Source organism: Anomaloglossus baeobatrachus, unplaced genomic scaffold (assembly GCF_048569485.1).
Source record: "Anomaloglossus baeobatrachus isolate aAnoBae1 unplaced genomic scaffold, aAnoBae1.hap1 Scaffold_2476, whole genome shotgun sequence".
NCBI classification, from domain to species: Eukaryota; Metazoa; Chordata; class Amphibia; order Anura; family Aromobatidae; genus Anomaloglossus; species Anomaloglossus baeobatrachus.
In genome coordinates, this window is record NW_027442078.1 from 124,612 (window position 1) to 143,376 (window position 18,765).

Genomic DNA, 18,765 nt, shown 5'->3' on the forward strand with positions numbered 1-18,765 from the left:
CTGGCACAGCGGCGTGGGTGGAAGCCCGGACGGCTGTGATGTGCTGCCGCTTGCAGGCCCAGGTGCTTCTCCTGATGGAACGATGGGTGGCCGAGATGTAGGAGATAGCTGCAGCCGTGCGAGTGTGTGAAGTGGAGGCAAATTTTGGAGAGCGGGTAAGCGACCCACGCTCCTGTGTTCCCGAGGGACCGGCCAAAGTGGCTGAGGGACCCGGTCTGCCCCCGCTCTCCATGTTGCTTCCCTCCCCGCTTGTGTCGGTTGCCGCTGCTCCCCCGCTCGGTCCGCTGCCCCCGACATCGGCAGCGGAGTCCGTTCCATCCGCCTATGAGGACGCACCTGGGGAGGCAGCCTGCGGGCGGCCGCTCGTTCGTCCCGCACTGATTCCACTCCCGTGGAAGACCAGCTCCCGGACGGTGCCCATTCCCGAAGTGGACCCACTGGTCCCGGAAGTGACCGCGCCCAGATTGCCCACGGCCCCGGCAGTCCGCCCGGCCAAAGAGGAGGTGGATCCCGGCCGGAAGTGGGCCCTGCAGGAATTTCTGGCCGTTCCCAGATCCCAGGCCTCGGCTGAGGCGTTGCGGGGTTGCCGCTGTGAGGCAGCACAGCAGGCCACGACACTGCGGGGTCCCCCAGCTCTTAAGGTGTCGGTCGTAGCCGGTACGGGGGAACTCCAGCAGGGCCCAACCCCTGCGCAGAGGGAGCAAGCAGACGCTACATACTGGGAGCGGCAACCGAACCAGATGGGCTGGGAGATCGCTGGCCGTGAAAGGCAGAAAGCGGAGGTGCTGGCCTGGACCATCAAAGAAAAAGAAAATCTTCGCAGCGCCACCTATAGGGTGCGGGGTCCGACCCGGGAAGGCCAAGTATGCCAGTTCGACCCCCGCCGTGGATGGGGGTTCATTTTTGAGCCCGGCCTGGAGGCTGAGATCTTCATTTCCCGGCGAGATGTGTACCCCCACCTGCAGATGGGTCACCCGGACCGTGACCTGGAAGACGGAGAGCTGGTCACGTACACCCGGCATTGCGGGGAGAGGGTATGGTTCGCCCTTGACGTGAAGAGGAGGGTGAGCCGCAGTGTTCCAAGGTGGCCCCAGTCCCCTTCCCCGCCATACAGCTCCACTGAAGAATGTTGAAAAGGTAGCGGTTCTCGGCTACCATGTTCCCGTCCCCGTTGGGACTTTGCAGTTAACCCCGTTTTAAACATAGACAAGGCCGAGAACTTGCAGACCACCCAATAACTTTTGGGCTTTGTAAAAAGCCCCTGGAACACCTTTCATGTCTACGGTTTCCGGAGAGGCTGGTTGGACGAAGGGCCTGCTGTAGAGTCGGCCGAGGTCCCGTCACCATGGCAACCGGTGACAACCCTCCGGGTCCAGGGGTCCCCTGGACGTGGGACCTCTGAGAGACTGCCGGGTATGGAACTTTGTACCCGGCCCGTTGTGGGCAATACCCGGACCCGGACCCGATTCCTGGACTGGGGAAGAGGGGTGCTGACCTGTTCTTAGAGGCAGCATTAAGGGGTAGGTTTGCTTGGGTGGGCAAATGAAAGGACCCGTTCCCGTTTAATAAAAATGTTTTATGTTTGCAACGTTAAAGTAACATGCCCCCCGTAAGGGATGATTTCCACACTTGGTTATAATGTAAATAATGTTATTATACTTGTATCTGTTTTTCCCGTTTATCTTTTGCAGTTACAACAAAAATAAACCGGTGGTGGTCGGACAGCCCGCGGACGGTCTGTATTAAACCAAGGGGGAATGTGACGCCCTGGACTAACCAGATAGTCACAGGTAGGCCCTTGCACAAACACCCGTGCCCTAAAAAGGTGTTATCAGCCACCCTTAAAACCCTAGTCACCTCCCTCAGGATTTGATGTTCACACCAGGGGGGGTGGAGCCAGGCAGTTGGCCACACCCACCGAGGAGTTCACAGCTCCTGAGGCAGGAAAAACAGTTAGAATAGTTTGAGGAGTGGAGGAGTGAAGTACAAGTGCAGAGGCAGACCTGTGCCCAAGTCTGCCCCAGTCTAAGGGCGGCTTTGCACGTTGCAACATCGCACGTGCGATGTCGGTGGGGTCAAATCGAAAGTGACGCACATCCGGCGTCACTTTCGACATCGTTGTGTGTAAATTCTAGATGATACGATTAACAAGCTCAAAAGAGTAGTTATCGTATCATCGGTGCAGGCTCCGACTTTTCTATAATTACGCTGCCGCGACAGGTACGATGTTGTTCCTCGTTCCTGCGGCAGCACACATCGCTGTGTGTTACGCCGCAGGAGCGAGGAACATCACCTTACCTGCCGCCGGCGGCTATGCGGAAGGAAGGAGGTGGGCGGGATGTTTACATCCTGCTCATCTCCGTCCCTCCGCCGCTATTGGCCGCCTGCTGTGTGACGTCGCTATGACGCCGCACGACCCGCCCCCTTGGGAAGGAGGTGGGTCGCCGACCAGAGCGACGGTTGCAGGGCAGGTGAGTGCATGTGAAGCTGGCATAGCGATAATTTTCGCTACGCCAGCTATCACAAGATATCGTACCTGCGACGGGGGCGGAGACTATCGCGTGCAACATCGCAGCATCGGCTTGCGATGTCGCAACGTGCAAAGCCCGCCTAACTCTGGGTCGGAGCCCAGTCACCTCTGGCTAGGAGGCAGATGGTGGCCTCAGCCTGCAGGAGTCGGGAAGATGGCTCGGTGGAACTATAAGGGACCGGGACAGGGTAGTGGCCTGCCGGTACCGAACCGGGGAACCGACTGGAAACTGGAGCACAAAGGGGGGTACTCAGACCCTGAAACGCGGTCCCGAAACTACCGGATCCCGTTAATTAACTGATTGAGGTCTGGACTTTAGGTCCTTTCCCACCCAAGTCCCGACTGAAGACAACAGCCCACCGAAAAGGGATAAAAAGCCACCGCTCAGGCTAAGAGATCCAAAGGGCCAGCGTCTGCGGGCAAACGGGCTCTCCCGACACATAATCCCGGGGAGCGGGCTCCCGTTGCTGAAGCACGGGTTGTCCATAGCTACACAGAAGGTGCAGGAGAAAGGCGGAGACCACCAACCCGCCTGGGGGACCAGACGCAGCCGGCTGCGGGCACCGACCACCATCTTTTTGGTTTACCAGAGACTCTTGTGCATCTGTAATAGTGAGTACAACTGTGCCCTCAGGCCACGCATCGCCCTGCACCGCCAAGCACCGATACCTCACACCAAACGGGTCCAGGGGCCATCTCCCCTGCCCACGGAGGGGTTAACACCAAAGGTGCACAACATTTCCCCCGGGTGTCTAGTGAACAGCAGCGGTGGTGTCCACATTCAGCACAACCCGTGGGTGGCGTCACGAACTGTAACAACAAACACCATGGCCCCAGCCGTAACCCTAAACCCCCTTCAAAGCGCCAGCCCCTTTCAGAGCGAAGTAACTCCTGGTCCGGAGGCGCTCAAGCCACCGACAAACGAGTCCGGATCCGAGCGGCTTGGCTTCAGCCGCGCGCGGGGCAGTACAATAACATCCGAGATTACGCCTTGAGATTTCAAGCAGCGCTGCGGACCCTGACACTGACCAACGATATCAGAGAGCCGGAAGGGAACAAGATGCTAGTGGAGCAGTTCCTAAAAGGCCTCGGGTCGGTGGAGGACCGCAAGCAGCTCCAGCTATGGGCTTTGGAGCACCCTGCTTTGCACTTTGCTATCCTGAAAGAACGGGCAATCAAGGCCCTACAGCCCCCAGAGGCTCCTGACTCCCCACTCCTGGCTTGGCAGGCCGATGCCTCCCCAGCACAAGCAAAGCCCTCTGCCCTGGCCCTGCCTGCAACGACTCCCTTAACAGCAACTGGGAGAGTAGTACCCGATTTATCTACCCAAGTGCAACAACTAAGGATGTCGCCTGGAAGCCATGCAACTGTAGTCAAAGACCATCCCGTCGAGAGAGATCCAACTGGCGGATTGCCCAGAGGACGTTCCCTCGATGAGAAAGCGGACCTCAGCGTACAGAGAACGAGGCGGTGACCGGTATGATCCACCTGTTTGTTATAAATGTAACAAGACCGGCCACTACGCACGAAGCTGTCCTTTAAACGGGCAGCCCCTGGGGCCAAGGGCCAATCCCCAGGAATAAATTGCCAAGGCCCAGCAGACTGGAGAGAGCGGTATGTAAGGGGACGGCCCATCGTCTCTATTACATTGGATGGGATCCCTACCTCTGCACTTCTTGACACCGGCTCACAGGTAACAACTATCCCTTATGTACTCTATAAGAAGTTCTGACTTGATGATGACTTGATGCCCCCAGACGACGGTTTGACCATCTATGCTGTCAACGGGTTACCTGTGACTCAAATTGGGTTCAAGGAGGTGACTGTAAAAGTAGGCCGAGTAGAATTAGTCAGACAAGGCCTGATAGTATTACAAAATGACCATAGTGATCGGAACCCGAAGATCATTTTAGGAACAAATGTCATTGAGAACTGCATGGGTGAAGTGTTGTTTTTGCTTCAACAGCTGTCTGAGACTGCAGGAGCAGGGCGACAGAGGGTCCTGCAACGTGAGATCCGAGCTCTCCTGCAGCAGCAACAGGTAAATCTCTTTGGAGGTGAGATAGGTGGTGTACGGGTAATGGATGCAACCCCCCTAGTAGTGCACCCACAAAGTGAAATGTTGATATGGTGCAGAGCAGCTATAGGCTCCCGGGGACAGGGTTACCAAGCAGTGGTAGAACCCCTACACTCAGAACATTGGCCCACTGTGTTCACGGCCAGATGGGTAGTGGATGTCCAGAAGGGGAGGGTGCCCGTGCGCGTGCTAGACTATGGGGAAGAGGAGGCCACATTGCCCCTCTATGCCATCATAGCCAAGCTGTTTACAGTAAATGCAGATGACATTCATGCAACAGGGTCTTCAGGCGAGCAAAGTCAACATCCTGGCACTGATCCCCAGGGTCCAGTAGAGAAGGGGTGTCAGGAGCTACATGTGGGCACCGACTCTACATCCGCACATCACAAACAAGAGGTCTACAGGGTGGTCAAGGAATATGAGCAGGTCTTTAGCAAGCACCCATTGGATTTTGGGTGAATTAAGGGGGTACAACATCACATACCCACTGGCACGCACCCACCTATCAAAGAAAGGTACAGGCCTATACCACCTGCCCATTATCAATGTGCCAAGGACATGCTCAGAAGTATGAAAGAAGCAGGAGTGATCCGTGATAGCTGCAGTACGTGGGCTGCCCCACTGTTGCTGGTAAAGAAGAAGGATGGGACCATGAGGATGTGCGTAGACTACCACCAGATTAACAAGATTACCCATAAAGATGCCTACCCTCTGCCCCGCATTGAGGAGTCATTAGCTGCTCTAAAGTCCCAACGTACTTTTCCACCCTTGACCTTACCAGCGGGTACTGGCAGGTCGCAGTTGCCGAGGAAGACCGGGAGAAGACCGCCTTTGCTACCCCGATGGATCTGTGTGAGTTTAATAGTATGCCATTCGAGCTGTGCAATACATCCGGGACATTCCAGAGGCTAATGGAGTGCTGTTTGGGCCATTGTAACTTTGAAACCGTCTTGCTGTATCTGGACGACGTTATTGTTTACTCCAAGACCTACGAAGCACACTTGGAGCATCTGGCCGAGGTGTTTGACGCTCTGTTCCTTGTACGGAATGAAGCTCAAGCCGTCCAAGTGTCACTTGTTGAAACCGAAGGTGCAGTACTTGGGGCATGTGGTGAGTGCTGAAGGTGTGGCCCTGGACCCCGAAAAGATCACAGCCATCCAGAATTGGCCACGGCCCACTACAGTCAGAGAAGTGCAACAGTTCCTAGGCCTGATGGTGTACTACCGGAGGTTCGTGAAGGGGTATACCCAAATGGCGGCCCCCTTGCAGAATCTCCTGGTGGGCCAGGCTGCACACGGTAAATCCTTGGGGCCTCCGTTCAAATGGGGCGCGGAACAAGAAGATTCTTTCAAGAGGATGAAGTCCGCCCTAACCGGGGAAGAAATCTTGGCTCATCCCGATTATGGCCTCCCCTTCGTGTTGTACACTGATGCCAGCAATGTAGGGCTGGCAGCCATTTTGTCCCAAGTACAGAAGGGCAAAGAAAAGGTGATTGCTTATGCCAGCCGGAAGCTAAGACCTACGGAAAGAAATCCAGAGAATTATAGCTGCTTCTAATTGGAATTTCTGGCACTTGTCTTGGCGGTAACTGTACAGTTCAAACATTACCTCGCTGCTGCTAAGTTCACGTTGTACACTGATAATAATCCATTGACTCATTTGGATACAGCAAAGTTGGGGGCTTTGGAGCAACGATGGGTCGCACGACTGGCCAACTACGATTTCGTTATTAAGTACAGGGCTATCCATAAGAACACTAATGCAGACGCCCTATCCCGGATGCCTCACTTGTCCAATGATGGTGGAAATGAAGAGGACCTGGAAGAGGTCGAGCTACCTGCGTTCCACCAGCCTCCATGGGAGGAACAATCCAGATCCAGTGCAAGACAACAAGAGATGACCTGTAATCCGTTGCCCCACAATGGCTGGCTGGAGGCTCAGGATCGAGACCCTGCGATTAAGTTAGTCAAAGTACTGCTGACCAGACCTGATGCCCATCTTGGACCAGTCGCTCCAGAAGAGGCCAAGAAGTTGTGGCAAGATCGGAGTCGGCTTTACCTGCATCAAGGTAAATTGTGCAGAAGTCGGACCAACTCCAAGACTCATGAGAGAATCTGCCAGATCGTGGTCCCTAAAGGCTGCTTTACACGAGACGATCTATCATGCGATAGATCGTCGGGGTCACGGTTTTTATGACGCACATCCGGTGTCGCTTGCGACGTCGGCCAGTGTGACACCTCCTAGCGAAGCAGTATCGCTCAAAAATCGTGAGTCGTGTACTCGTCGCTAGGTTTCATAAAATCGTTTATGAAACATGGCGCTGGTTGTTCATCGTTTCCGTGGCATCACACGTTGCTCCGTGCATCGCTTACCTGCTTCCCGCGGCTCCCGCCGGCTATGTGGAAGGAAGGAGGTGGGCGGGATGTTTACATCCCGCTCATCTCTGCCCCTCCGCTTCTATTGGCCGGCGGCTGTGTGACGTCGCTGTGACGCCGAATGTCCCTCCCCATTCAGGAAGTGGACGTTCACCGCCCACAGCGAGGTCGCTCAGCAGGTAAGTACGTGTGACGCGGGTTTCACAACTTTGTGTGACACGGGCAGCGATTTGCCCGTGACGCACAAATGACGGGGGCGGGTACGATCGATCGTGAAATCGCACGATCAGTCGTCCCGTGTAATGCAGGCTTAAGTCAAATGTCCCAGTGGTGCTGGAGGCATATCATGACGGAGCCGGGCACTTCGGGTGGAAGAAGCTGGAGATGTTGCTGAGAAGCCGTTTCTACTGGATAGGAATGAGAGACTCCATAGAAGCCTGGTGTAGAAATTGCAGTCCCTGCGCCTTGAGAAGACGAGATGGCACTAGCCAGTGTGCACCCCTCCAACCGATTGACACTAAAACAACCTCTAGAGATTGTGGCTCTGGACCATGTTAAATTGACCTCCAGCAGATGTGTGTACACGTATGCGCTCACGATAGTTGATCACTACTCCTGCTTCCTGGTGGTGGTGCCCGTGAAGGATTTGACTGCCAACACAGCAGCAAAGGTGTTCCAGGCCCATTTCTGTAGGCCGCATGGGTATCCCGACCGAGTTTTGACGGACCAGGGTCCTGCGTTTGAAGCCGAGATTTTTCAAGAGTTCTGCAGCCTATATGGGTGCAAGAAGATCCGCACCACACCTTACCACGCACAGACAAATGGGATGTGCGAGAAGATGAATCATCTGGTAATTAATTTGCTGAAAACCCTCCCTCTTGAAGAACGGAATCGGTGGCCCGAAAAGCTGCCAGATTTGGTTGACATTTATAATAACATTCCAGTAGGATTGACCAAGTGTACCCCAGCCTACCTGATGAGAGCCCGCCTGTAAGACTCCCGGTAGATCTAGAGATGGAGGTAGAGTTGCCTGAAACTTACGCATCCGGAGAAGATTGGGACTCACGTCGCCAAGCTCAGTACAAACAGATCCAGATGTACGTTGAAGAAAGTTTGGATCAGACCCGGGAGCGGCAAGAGAGGAATTTTAATAAGCAAGCTAAGGCAGCCCCCTTCGCCCCTGGTGAAATTGTATTAAAAAGAAAGAGGAAACAACACAAGTTGGAAGACCAGTGGGAAAAAGAGCCGTATGTGATACAGCCGTCCAATTTCGATAATCAGAAGACTTGTTTGATTAGCAAAGACGATGGACGAACTACAGCTACGGTGTCCAGAGACCACCTGAAGAAGTGCCCAGAACCTTTGAAAAGAGCAGAAGAGCCTCAGTCCCAGTCTCCAGTGGTGGAAAGAAGGAAGAAGGTGATCCACACGATCCTAGGTGATTTTCCAGAAAATTGGCCGATGCAGAATGGAGCACTAATAGTCCCTGTGTTAACATTCCCACAACCTGTGGAAGAACCAGAGCAGAAAAGGCTTACTGACACAGCATCCACTCCAACACCTAGAGTATCACCAGTCCCCTTGACACGTACACGTAGGATCCTGCCAGTTACACCTAGCATGGAGGGAGAGGGACGTGTAGAGGGTGTGGAAACTTCATTAGAGAGGAGCGAGAGCCCAGAGTTAAGGAGGTCAACCTGTGCAAACTTTGGGCAACCTCCACGGAGGTACAGAGAAGAGTGTTAAAAAAAATGTTACAGTACCAATAGTTACGATGCCATAGAATTGTTATTTATCGGTGCTTTCGTTTGTTATTTTCCATAGTTTGTTATTTTCCATATAGAAAATGTTAGTAAATGAGTGCCTAATCAACCAGTTTTAATGAAAAGAGTGAAAGTTACCTGATTTGCAAGAAAAATTGTTGAAAAAGTGTACAACCGGTACATGGACTTCGTTAAAAGTTTTATATAGGTAAAAATGGACCATGGTCACAGGACTGGCGTAACCAACACAAACTTGTGTCTTGTATAATAGTTGCACCTCCTGTGCCAACCAGAGTTATCTGAAAGACAACACCCAGGACCTTAACCTGGCCATGGACCCACCATAGGATTCCAGGGGGAACAGGTTGTTTGGGTGGCGGGTTATTGGATCCGGGACATTGGGACTGGAATGTCGCAGGAAGGGGCTGCAATGGAGTAGGTTGAGCCTCCGTTACCATAGAAACCGGTAGCGTCCCACCATTGGGCGATGAACTCTTAACAATTTTTAGTAACGTTTAAGTAAAGTGCATCCCCTATGTGGGATGGAACCCGGTAATAAAAGTGTGTTGTTTAAAATGTTCTTTTTCCCCTTTTGCAGTTTAAAAACAAAAATAAACCTCTGGTGTCCTGTAGCTCGGGGACGAGCTACGTTTAACCAAGGGGGAATGTGACGCCCTGGCCTATCAGGTCGTCACAGGGTATTGTACAGTCTTCCCTTCTGTACAGTATCCACTCCTCCTTGGTTACGGATTCTTGTCCTTTCGTGTTGCTAACAGCTTAGCCAATAAAAAAATCCTAGAAACACTTTACACCGTAACCACCAGACACACCATTTGGGGCCTGAAGGGAATAGGGCCGCTCAGATGGGGTGTTGGTGAGGGGAAAGTGAGAAAGTGACACTTGGAAGAAAGTGTGAAACGGGAGTGGAAGGAGAAGGAGGTGGAGATGACTCTCTGAGAGAAAGAGGTCACCGGCCTGGAGCAGGGCTCCTGTAGTTACTAAGTGGCAGACGTTGGTCTGGTAGGAGCTGGAACCCCGGTCGCAGGGGATCGTGTCAAGGGGGCAGCCGGCAGCCTTGAGCCATCACCTCGCAGGGGCCAGGACACGACGGGGTACGTGGACCCTAGGCTGGGAAGTAGCTTCACGCTTCCCGGTAATTTACCCGACGGGGGTGAAGACTTCAAGATTCATTTACAACCCGCTCTAAAATTGGGGTACTAGCGCACCGATGGAATAGGACTTTCCCAATACAGTCCAAGGAAATCCTACGCGTGAACCCTGAGAGCAAGCTCACTCTGTTAGCCACACGGGTGAGCGGGACCCAAAATGTTTTATGCTTAAGGGTCCAACTAGAGGAAAACAGGTGCCAAGGAAAGGGCCACAGGCTAGCAGCAACACCAAGGGCACGGACCCAAGCGTGGTCCCTTCAACCTGCAGTGGTGCTCAGAATTCTGGTTTACAAGCTGTCGGTGTTATTATTCCTGGATTGAGTGAGTACACTGAAAGCCCCTTTTCCTCTACCCAACGGACCCCAATCACCAACAATCCAGCGGGCTCAGGGGCACAAACCCCGTAACCACGGAGGGGGTTAAACATCCTGCTGCTCCACCATCGCCACCGGGCTCCCCAACAGCAGCGGTGGTCTCCCCCAGTAACACGCACCGTGGGTGGCGTCACGAACGTACACATCCTCCCTGTACATATCTCCCCCTCTCTTCTTTAATTTGAGTGTCCATGCAAACCCCTGGGTCCGAAGACCCCTCGAGCCATCGCGGCTCCGGATCTGAGCGGCTCGGCCGCTGGCACGGGGGCGGTGCACATACCTGGGGCATCACAGGCCTGCTAGCAGAGCCGGCTCCAGGTTTTTGTGGGCCCTGGGTGAAAGAGTCTCAGTGGGCCCCATCCACACGTAGACATGCTCAGATACATACACATAGAGACATACGTACACATATATATTTAAAGAGAAATTCACAAAAACACATAAACAGACATAAATCTAGACACAGTCATATACACTAACATACAGTCAGGGCCAGAAATATTTGGACAGTGACACAAGTTTTGTTATTTTAGCTGTTTATAAAAACATGTTCAGAAATACAATTATATATATAATATGGGCTGAAAGTGCACACTCCCAGCTGCAATATGAGAGTTTTCACATCCAAATCGGAGAAAGGGTTTAGGAATCATAGCTCTGTAATATGCATAGCCTCCTCTTTTTCAAGGGACCAAAAGTAATTGGACAAGGGACTCTAAGGCCTGCAATTTACTCTGAAGGCGTCTCCCTCGTTAACCTGTAATTAATGAAGTAGTTAAAAGGTCTGGGGTTGATTACAGGTGTGTGGTTTTGCATTTGGAAGCTGTTGCTGTGACCAGACAACATGCGGTCTAAGGGACTCTCAATTGAGGTGAAGCAGAACATCCTGAGGCTGAAAAAAAAGAAAAAAATCCATCAGAGAGATAGCAGACATGCTTGGAGTAGCAAAATCAACAGTCGGGTACATTCTGAGAAAAAAGGAATTGACTGGTGAGCTTGGGAACTCAAAAAGGCCTGGGCGTCCGCGGATGACAACAGTGGTGGATGATCGCCGCATACTTTCTTTGGTGAAGAAGAACCCGTTCACAACATCAACTGAAGTCCAGAACACTCTCAGTGAAGTAGGTGTATCTGTCTCTAAGTCAACAGTAAAGAGAAGACTCCATGAAAGTAAATACAAAGGGTTCACATCTAGATGCAAACCATTCATCAATTCCAAAAATAGACAGGCCAGAGTTAAATTTGCTGAAAAACACCTCATGAAGCCAGCTCAGTTCTGGAAAAGTATTCTATGGACAGATGAGACAAAGATCAACCTGTACCAGAATGATGGGAAGAAAAAAGTTTGGAGAAGAAAGGGAATGGCACATGATCCAAGGCACACCACATCCTCTGTAAAACATGGTGGAGGCAACGTGATGGCATGGGCATGCATGGCTTTCAATGGCACTGGGTCACTTGTGTTTATTGATGACATAACAGCAGAGAAGAGTAGCCGGATGAATTCTGAAGTGTACCGGGATATACTTTCAGCCCAGATTCAGCCAAATGCCGCAAAGTTGATCGGACGGCGCTTCATAGTACAGATGGACAATGACCCCAAGCATACAGCCAAAGCTACCCAGGAGTTCATGAGTGCAAAAAAGTGGAACATTCTGCAATGGCCAAGTCAATCACCAGATCTTAACCCAATTGAGCATGCATTTCACTAGCTCAAATCCAGACTTAAGACGGAAAGACCCACAAACAAGCAAGACCTGAAGGCTGCGGCTGTAAAGGCCTGGCAAAGCATTAAGAAGGAGGAAACCCAGCGTTTGGTGATGTCCATGGGTTCCAGACTTAAGGCAGTGATTGCCTCCAAAGGATTCGTAACAAAATATTGAAAATAAAAATATTTTGTTTGGGTTTGGTTTATTTGTCCAATTACTTTTGACCTCCTAAAATGTGGAGTGTTTGTAAAGAAATGTGTACAATTCCTACAATTTCTATCAGATATTTTTGTTCAAACCTTCAAATTAAACGTTACAATCTGCACTTGAATTCTGTTGTAGAGGTTTCATTTCAAATCCAATGTGGTGGCATGCAGAGCCCAACTCGCGAAAATTGTGTCACTGTCCAAATATTTCTGGACCTAACTGTACATAGATTCACATCATACATGCACACACAGAGAAAAAAAGAGGAAGGGCACTACCCGGTGGGATCACCTGGTATACAAAACAACAATAGGTAAAAAGGAAAGGTATACCCTAAAGGGATCACAACACCAGAAGTAAATAAAAGAAAACTTTATTACAACATAATTAATCACATATTACCACACTTGGGAGTGAGGCACACAGGAGAACATGATTAAAAACACTTAAAAAGCCGAAGGCATAGTAAACCAACCCGCCAGGAACAATATATTGAAATCACAATACACGATGAAATTATGATATATAACTCTTTTTATGGACAAAGTTCATGTCCGGTCACACACCCAAAATGCCAATGAACAATGTTTAATAAAGAAGGCAGCAAGTCACGTGATAAATGGACCAGTAACCGAATTCAAGCTGGTATATAATATTAAGGAAATATAGTTACAACCCAGTTGGTCTCTAATTGCATGTAAAGCACAATTTGTAATAGTCAAATATTCAATATATTTGCACAGTATGTGAGCCAATTGCTAAAGTTGGAATTTGCACTTAATACTAAACAACCAGAAGGCTTATATGTAATATAGCTGGTCCATGATCACAAACAGACAGCAACTGGATACATCAAAGCAATCACGCTCAGTTATGCCCCCAGGACTGTGCACTATAAGCCAGTAATGAATGGTAACGATAAACTACCTAGGGAAATATCACATAGGCAAGTCCTGAACACTAGGTAGAAATACGACAGCCCTGACCCTGGATGGTAAGGGTATTGCAAACCTGATAGGGCAAGCTGGTGATAGGAGGCTGCCTACAGCATGACAGTCACAGTCCCGTACTTACTACCAAGGGTGTCTGACACCCATGTGGGCAAGGGTGATGAGGAGAGTGAGGGAGTTCCTGGCGTGGTGACCCCACGCGTATCGCCACCTGTAGTGGTGGCTTCCTCAGGGGAAAAGAGAAATGAAGGCAGTGCACCCGTCTCCTGTGTAGCACATATAAAGGACATAAATTACCACTCACCCGTGCTGCAGCTGAGAAACGGTGTGCATTTGCACTGCTCCGATGGCGGCCGCCATCTTGGTTTGGTCACATGACATAACTCACCACCCATCATTCGCTACTGCGCATGCGTTAGGCAAAAATATAGTAAGCACTTGTCAAAGTGCACAAGAGCAAAGCGCATAGTGTTATCCATATGGCGATGTATTATAATACGTAAGCGGCGTTATAGAATGCTTTTGAGCAACCTATATTATAAATCACCATCCAACATTCGCCACTGCGCATGCGCGAAGTAAAGATATATTAAGCACTTATCAAAGTGCAAAAGAACTCGGCGCATAATGTTATTCAAATAGCGTTTTAGTACAAATGAAGGTGGCGTTCTGGAATGATATACTAATAACTACTTGGATCATCTAGGCTCAAACAACACATGCACGTTACTATTACTCTGCCCACTCAGGGCAGAGTGTGTATATCGACAAGGCAGAATATCGCCAATAAGGCAAAAAACACAATAGCTTTAACCTTTATAGGGTACCCATTGATCACAAGGATTCCAGATACCAAAAGGAATCCTTGGATACCGTAGGGGCCATATGGAAGCAAAAAATTGTCAATAAGCCTAGTAACGCAGTGTTTTAAGCCCGTTTAATGTATTGATGACCTCAAAATATCTGAAAAGATGCGGTGGGAGGGGAGGGGGAAAAGTTAAATATACCACTCCCCATCACCTAATACCAAGGGAACATCCCACAAGGGAGAAAGAGATCTATATTAACGCTCATATAGAAAAAGGCATAGGGATGTCATCATTCAAAATGCCATAGGCTCACATTTAATTCAATTTCTGGAGTAGGTTCACTAGATTAGCATTACGCTTAGTTAAGAAAAGATACAGCATTAAATAAGCATATATGTCTCTCCTCGATCCCAGGAAAACGAACATAGTCCCATGGGATATGGCGATAGCCGAGTAGGACATACAAAAAGGATAAGTGCACACTCTTTACATGGTGACTGTTTCAAAAAAAGTCACCCCATCTATATACTCGGACAACAGAACGGATGTACATGGCACAGTCTACCTTCCTAAGACACACAGACACATTAGAGATATTTCTAATATTGGGAAGCCGGCAACTGACTCATTCACCTCCCCGCAGGTCTCCATCCAGCTCCTTCTGGGCATGTGTCTGTGCCACGCTGATTGGTGGCCGTCACTAACAGACATGGTCGTACATAGAGCACACTAACACTGCTGCATATATATCACAAGAGAGGATGGGGACATACACATTACTGGGGGGCATACATATTACTGAGGAAAGAGGTATACAGCAATGGGTGGCATACAGATCTAGAGGGGGCAGTGGCTCTGGGGTGGGGGGAAAAACAGCTATGAGGTGGGGGTTACATGCAGCTCTGGGGGTATACAGCTTTGGAGTGCACGGGACATACCGCTCTGGGGGGTATACAACGCTGGGGTGGAGGGGACATACAACTCCTGGGTTATAGTAGTATGCAGCACTCATACTCCTCCATATAGTGTTATGAAGCCCCCATAGTCCTCAATATAGTATTATGTAGACCCATGTAGCATTATGCAGCCCCCATATTGCACTATGCAGCCCCCATATGGCATTATGCAGCCCCCATATGGCATTATGCATACCCCATATGGCACTATGCAACCCCCATATCACATTAAGCAGTGCCCATATAGCACAATGCAGAACCATATAGCATTAGGCACCCTCATGTAGTATACAGCCCCTATATAGCACAGTGCAGAGCCAGATAGCATTAGGCACCTTCATGTAGTATACAGCCCAATATAGCACAGTGCAGAGCCAGATAGCATTAGGCACCTTCATGTAGTATTCAGCCTCTTATAGCACAGTGCAGAGCCAGATAGCATTAGGCATCCCATCTAGTATACAGCCTGTGTATAGCACAATGCAGACCCAGATAGCATTAGGCATCCTCATGTAGTATACAGCCCCATATAGCACAGTACAGACCCAGATAGCATTAGACACCCTCATGTAGTATACAGCCCGTATATAGCACAGTGTAGAGCCATATAGCATTAGGCACTTTCATGTAACATACAGCCCCATATAGCGCAGTACAGACCCAGATAGCATTAGGCAACTTCATGTAGTATACAGCCCCATATAGCACAGTACAGACCCAGATAGCATTAAGCACCTTCATGTAGTATACAGCCTGTATATAGCACAGTGTGCTATATACACATAGTATCGCTCGACATCAGCAATAAAAACTCGATGTTGAAGTTGGTTTCTTATTTGGATTTTTTTTTCTGTTTTTTTACATGTTAACCCCTTAAGGACGAAGCCAGTTTTATACTTAATGCCCATGCTATTTTTTGCAATTCTGACCAGTGTCCCTTTATGAGGTTATAACTCTGGAACGCTTCAACGGATCCCAGTGAGTCTGAAATAGTTTTTTCGTGACATATTGTACTTCACGATAGTTATAAATTTAGAACGATATTTTTTGCTTTTAATTGTGCAAAAATCAGAAATTTAATGAACATTTTGCAGTTTTCAAACTTTTAATTTTTATGCCCTTAAACCAGAGAGTTATACAAAATAGTTAATAAATAACATTTCCCACATGTCTACTTTACATTAGCGCAATTTCTGAAACAAAATTTTTGGGGGTTAGGAAGTTAGAAGGGTTCAAAGTTCATCAGCAATTTCCCATTTTTTCAACAAAATTCCCAAAACCATTTTTTTAGGGACCACATCCCATTTGAAGTGACTTTGAGAGGCCGAAGTGACAGAAAATACCCAAAAGTGACACCATTCTAAAAACTGCACCCCTCAAAGAACTCAAAACCACATTCATGAAGTGTATTAACCCTTCATTTGCCTCACCAGAACAAAAGCAATGTGGAATGAAAAAAATATATATATACCGTATTTTTCGGACTATGAGACGCACCGGACTATAAGACGCACCCTGGTTTTAGAGGAGGAAAATAGGAAAATAAAATTTTAAGCAAAAAATGTAGTCATGACACACTGTAATGGGGCGAGCATATGCTGCTGACACTGTTATGGGGGTAATGTCCCCAAATTCTCTACTAAGGTGCCGCATCCTGGTAATGATCCTCCTGCCTTGTATATACAGTATATGTCCCTTATCCTGCTATATACCGTCATCCTGCCATATGGCCACATCCTGCTATATACTGGCATATGGCCGCATCCTGCTATATAACCCATCATGGCATATGGCCCCATCCTGCTCATAATATACCCCCATCCTGCTCATATAACCACATCCTGCTCATAATATACCCCGATCCTGCTCATATACCCCCATCCTGCTTATAATATACCCCCATCCTGCTCATATGACCCCATCCTGCTCGTATGACCCCATCCTGCTCATGTACCCCCATCCTGCTCATAATATACCCCCATCCTGTTCATAATATACCCCCATCCTGCTCATATGACCCCATCCTGCTTATAATATACCCCCATCCTGCTCATAATATACCCCCATCCTGCTCATAATATACCCCCATCCTGCTCATATGACCCCATCCTGCTCATATGACCCCATCCTGCTGATATGCCCCCCATCTTGCTCATATGACCCCATCCTGCTCATATGACCCCATCCTGCTCATATGACCCCATCCTGCTCATATGACCCCATCCTGCTCGTATGACCCCATCCTGCTCATATACCCCCATCCTGCTGATATGCTCCCATCCTGCTCATATGACCCCATCCTGCTCATAATATACTCCCATCATCCTGGTGTATGGCCGCATCCTGTGGCACATAAAAAAAATAAACGTTCATACTCACCTCACCTTACCTCATTCCCTGCAGCATCGCTCGTCCTCCAGTCTGTGTCAGCGGCAACGCCGCTGAGTGGAGCCATCCCCGTTACCCTGCTGCATCGCAATCATCTCCTGTGTCTGTGCTGGCGGCTGCATGTGGACACGTGCGCACAGCGATGACGTCATCGCTGTGCGCCCCGCTAGTCTCCACCCAGCCGCCGGCACAGACACAGGAGATGATCGCAATGCAGCAGGGTAACAGGGATGGCTCCACTCAGCGGCGCTGCCGCTGACACAGATGGGAGGACAAGCAATGCTGCAGGGGAACGGTGAGTACTGTACACTGATTCACTGCTCCCCGCGCTGATGATGATGCGCGGGGAGCAGTGAATACATCCGCACATGATCACTCCAGGCCGTAGTTGCCAGGAGTGATCATGCGGGCCGGCTGTTAAACCCCCGCCCACCTGTCAGTGCCTGCTTCAGCGCTGAGGGATGATGGGCGGGGGATGGGCGTGCATATTAAATGAGCGGGTCCACGTGGTCACGGCAGGCTGCTACAGCCTGCTCGTACCCCCGATGACCCGCTCCACCGCAGCACACACATTCCCCGCAGCCACATTCAGACCATAAGATGCACTCCCCACTTTCCCCCAACATTTGGGGGGAAAAAGTGCGTCTTATGGTCCGAAAAATACGGTATATATTTTACCTAAAAATGTTGCTCTTGCGCCAATTTATACACTTTTTGCAGAAGTAACACAACAAAATGGAACTCAAAATTTGTTACCCAATTTCTTGTGAGCGCGCTGATACCCCACATGTGGTCAGAAACCTCTGATTGGACAAATGGGAGGGCTCAAAATAGAAGGAGCAATATTTGAATTTTGAAAAGCAAATTTGGCTGAAAAAGATTGTGGGCACCATGTTGAATTTGTAGGGCCCCTGAGGTACCTAAACAGTAAAAACCTCCCACAAGTGAACCTATTTTGGAAACTAGACCCATCAAGGAATTTAGATATTTGGTGAGAACTTTGAATCCCCAGGGGCTTCACAGAATTTTATAACGTTGAGCTGTGAAAATAAATAAAATACATTTTTACCACAAAATTGTTACTACAACCAAGTAGCTTTTTTTTTTTGCAAGGGTATCAGGAAAAATGCAGCAAAAATGTATTGTGCAATTTCTCCTGAGTATGCTAGTACCTCATATGTGCTGGAAATCAAATGTTTGGGTGCACGGCAGGGCTCGGATGGGAAGGAGAGCCATTAGACTGCAAAATTGGCTGGAATCATTGGTGGGCGCCATGTCGCATTTGGAGAGCTCCTGAGGGCCCGAAACAGTGGAGCTCCCCCACAAGTGACCCCATTCTGGAAACTAGACCCCTCAAGGATTTTATCCAGTGGTATAGTGAGCATTTTAAACCCACAGGTACTTCACAGATTTTGATAACTTTAGGTTGTCATATCGAAAATTTTCATTTTTTTCACA